Source organism: Monodon monoceros, unplaced genomic scaffold (genome assembly GCF_005190385.1).
Source record: "Monodon monoceros isolate NGI ecotype Baffin Bay Population unplaced genomic scaffold, NGI_Narwhal_1 Super_Scaffold_6, whole genome shotgun sequence".
NCBI classification, from domain to species: domain Eukaryota; kingdom Metazoa; phylum Chordata; class Mammalia; order Artiodactyla; family Monodontidae; genus Monodon; species Monodon monoceros.
Window position 1 is genome coordinate 86,062,180 of NW_021703783.1, and position 4,844 is coordinate 86,067,023.

A 4,844-nucleotide genomic window follows, 5' to 3' on the forward strand; every position below is an offset into this window, starting at 1 on the left:
GGCATAAAAATAATCAGATAAACAAAAAAACATAATTGAAAACAAAAAAACATCTGCTAAAAGAAGAGAGTAGCCAAACTTGAATTCTATACCTAGCAAAAATGTCCTTCAAGAACCGTAAGGTGTTTCCTGATCACTATAACCTAAAACGGGGGTTGGTGAGTTTTCCAAAAAATAGCCAGATAGTAAACATTCTGGATAGTTAGCTAGCTGAGTGTCACAACACTCAACTCAGTTGTAGCACAAAAGTAGCCATAGACAATACATAAATGGACATTAAAAAGTGAGAGAGATAAAAGGGAGACTGTTCTTTCATTTTGAAATACTGAATGCCTATTCTGTATCTAGTGCCGTTCAGGCATGGGGAGATTCAGTGTGAATAAGAAAAGTCTTTGCTTTCCACCTAATGGGACAATTCTAATTACAGATTTTCTTCCTATTAAAAGTGAATTTTAGCAAGCAGTAAAAATTAGTTTGATTTATGAGAACCAATCCTAACTTGATAGAATAAAAGAGTTATCAGTTCATGAACCATTAATATTTCCTGTTTAATTCATGAATATGACTTCAATCATTTCAGTGTGAATCCTGCAGAATATCACTCCAAGTCAGACACTGGTATAAAGGTACAGCAACTTGGGTTCACCAAAATCTCTCTAGAAAGGACAACAGGTTGAAGGACGGAGTAACTATTTTGGTCTTCTTTGTTTTGATTTGGCTTTTAATTCAATATCAAAACCAGCCCCAGACTAGTGACAGCTAGAGGCAGACTTCTAATAGGTTTAAACGCAATAGTTAATTTTCTCTCAAATTTTGTATTCTCCTGTAAAGAATAGCTATAAAAAAATGCATCTTTCCTGGACTTCTCAGGAAAAGTTAGGTATAAAAAGTAAAGAGGGCTTCCCTGGCACAGCGGTTAAGAATCCTCCTGCCAATGCAGGGGACACAGGTTCGAGCCCTGGTCTGGGAAGATCCCACATGCCGCGCAGCAACTAAGCCCACGCACCACAACTACGGAGCCTGCGCTCTAGAGCCCGCGAGCCACAACTACTGAGCCCGCATGCCACAACTACTGAAGCCCATGCACCTAAAGCCGGTGCTCCACAACTAGAGAAGCCACCGCAATGAGAAGCCCCTCAAGGAAGAGCAGCCCCCACTCACCACAACTAGAGAAAGCCCACGTGGAGCAACGACCCAACGCAGCCAAAAAAAAAAAAAAAAAAAAAGAAATTTCACTGTTTTATATAGACATATGGCACTGCCTAAATATATATATAACTCATTATTATACATATTAATATAAGATTTCATATTTAACACATTTTTGACTGGAGATGTATTACAGCCACAAGCATTAGTTTCTGCAAAAATTTGTTAATACTTATAAAAATTTTAAATGGTAAAATAAGGGTGACATTCTTATTTCCAACTTGGAAAGTACTAGGTCTGATGAATGCTAAGCAAGGAGGTGCATTCCGAGCCAAGAGAATGTGCCTCTGAAGCGATTCCTTAGAGTAGATCTGGACACCTGGGATCAAAGAACTGGCCTAGGCTTGCAATTGCTGCCAAAAGCCAGCACAGGCAGTGGGTGAGACATCTGAGCAGACAGGCAACAGAGGCAGTCAAACCCAGGAGACTGGGGAACATGTGGATTCAAATACAAGTCAGGATTGTAGATTTAAAAGGAAGCTCAACTGTGCCATGTGGACTGAGAAAAAAATTCCAATTGTTTCCTACCACAGGGATATACCACTCTTAAGTGTGGATAGATCTAAGCCCAAAGATTAGTGGCCTAGAGAGAGTGCCTATCTGGAATGGAAAGTGGGAAAACGAGATGTAGCATTATTTTCATCATTGGTGGTTTGTTGGTGATTGGTGTTTTCATTAGGTAGTATGTGGAAATACTATGGGGTTGATCCTGTCTGTCGAAGTGAAAAATCAATACTAACTTAAAAAAAAAAAAACAACCTAGATATAGGTAGGCTCCAGCTAATTATATATCAGAATTCAAATTCACTGAGACCAATTATTTTAAAAGCAGAATCAACTTATTTTGCTGGGGGGACGCATTACACAGGAGTAATGATCAGGCCTTAACTGTTCAGGACAACCCCAACTGTACGTTGTAAAGTTCATTACATCTTAAAGCTCATGTTATAAACATGACATCTTAAAGGTAGTACATACTTTTTTTTTCCTGGTCTTTTCAAGACAAGTAAAGTAATAAAACAAAAAAACATAATGTCAGAGCAAACATCCAGAATGTGGGTTCAAAAATAACTCTTTCTATGTTTCCATTTCTAGCTATGACAAATTAGTTTGTTATGCTCTTCCACTGAAAACAAGAAAGGCTGAACAGAATGCATGCAACATCTATTTGAAGTCATTGGAGAGTTCCTAAGGCACCCGAGACTTGAGGGGCAAAGATCCTGGGAAAAGAGACCTGTAGAGAAGCAACCTAGGCTGGTTTTCTTCTCAGGCATTTACTAATTTTTATGTTGTATGAGGCGAGAAACTAAAAGGGAAAAAAATGTAGGTGAAAAGTACAGCAGAGCATTCAGCAGTCTCACAATGCTAAAAAAAAAAACAAAAATTGAACTTAAGGACCTCAAGGAGGGAGGTTTCCAAACACTTCAGGCTCTTATTGTGACCCCTAGACTAGAAGTTGAGGTGAACCAGACACAGAGCCAGCTTAATAAAATCAGAAGCCCAGCCTTGAATAAGATCAGTTCTTGACTGGATTGAGATGTTCCTGCTCTAGTTGTTTGGTAGAGAATATGGTGAATTCTCTCTGGAAGAGGATAATTTCATCCACAGCTTCCAGTTTTTCATATACAATCTCTAGCATCCCATCAAAAATTACCAAGCATAGGGACTTCCTGGCGGTCCAGTGGTTAAGTCTCCGCACTTCCACTGCAGGGGGCACAGGTTTGATCCCTGGTTGGGGAACTAACATCCCGCATGCCGCTCAGCGTGGCCAAAAAAAAAGTTAACAAGCATACTAGGAAATAGGACCAAAAGAGAAATGGACCTGAAAGGAATTCACACAATTGACTTCTACTGGACATGGACTTCGAAACAGCCAAGATTGATACATCCAAGAAAAGAGAAAACAAGATTGACTATGTCACCAGAAAACTGAAATCTGTAAAGAATTAAATGAGAATTCTAGAACTGATATATTAAATAGGGAATTTTATGTATGGGATTAATGAAAAATTAGACACAGGTAAGGAAGGATTAGTGAACTTGAGGGTAGGTCAACAGTAAATATCCAGGCTAAGTACAAAGAGAAAAAAGTATTTTTAAAAAATCATAAGATACATATTGGACATGGTACAAAATCTAAACTACATGTAATTGGAATCTGAGAATGGAATGAGAGAGAGAGATATTCAAAGAGATTATAGCTGAGAATTTTTCCCAAACTGATGAAAGGCATCAAGCCAATAAACACTTGTGGAAAAATGCTCAACATCACTGGCCAGAAGGGAAATACAAAATAAAAACACAGTAAGGTACCTCTTCATACCCACTAGAAAGGCTATAATTAAAAATACAAGTGTTGGTGAGGATATGGAGAAGCTGAAACCTTTATATATAACTAGTAGGAATGTAAAGTGATGCAGCCACTTTGGGAAACAGTTTGGCAGTTTCTTAAAAAGTTAAACATAAATTTACCATGCAAACCTCCCAGGTATATACACAAGAGAAATAAAAATATATCCACACAAAGACTTGTACGCAAATGTTCAGCAGCATTATTCATAATAGCCAAAAAGTGGAAATAATCCAAATGACTATCAACTGGTGAATGAACAGACAAGATGTGGTATATCCATACAATAGAATTCTGCGATAAACAAGAATGAACTACTGACACATGCTGCAACACGAGTGGGCCTTTAAAACACACTAAATGAAAGAAGCCAGACACAAGGGGTCAACCACATATTGTATGAATTGCATTTACATTATCAGAAAAGGCAAATCTATAGAGTCAGTGGAATAATAATTTCCTGGGACTAGGGGTGAGAATGGGAATGAGTGCAAATGGACACAATGGATCTTTCTGGGGTGATGGAAATATTTTAAAATGGGATTGTGGCAATGGTTGCACACCTCTGAACATACTAGAAACCATTAAATTGTACATTTTAAATGGATGTATTTTATGGTAAGTAAATTACCCTCAATAAAGCTGTTTTGTAAAAAGATAAAATAAAGACATTTTAAGACAGAATGTCTTAAAACTGGGAAAATTCATTATCTTTAGACCTACATTAAACTTAAAAATGAAAAATGATCTCAGATGGGAACATGGAAATGCAAGAAAGAATAATGATCAATACAGGTAAATTTAAATAAATATTATTTTGTAAAACAATAATAATAATCTTGTATAGAATGTAAGATGTCTGTAAAATTAAAATGCCTGACAACAATATAAAAGGCTGGAAAGAGACAAATAGAGTCAGGTATTCTACAATACCAACATTCTTTTAAAAGCAATAAAAGTACTAACTGATATTACACTCTAATAAGTTAAAGATGCATGTTGTAATTTCTAGGCTAACTACTAAGAGAATAAAGAACATACAGAGCCAAAAGGGGGGAGGAGGAATGAACAATAAATACTTGATTAATCCAAAAGGAGAGAAAAAGGAATACAGAATGGAATAAATAGAAAACAAATTGTAAGATGGAAGATTTAAACCCAAATATATCCATAAGTATAATATATATAAATGATCTAAGTAATTAAGGGCAGATTATCCAAATATGTAAAACAAACATAACTGTATGCCGCTTACAAGAGCCACACTTAAGCATAAGGATACAGA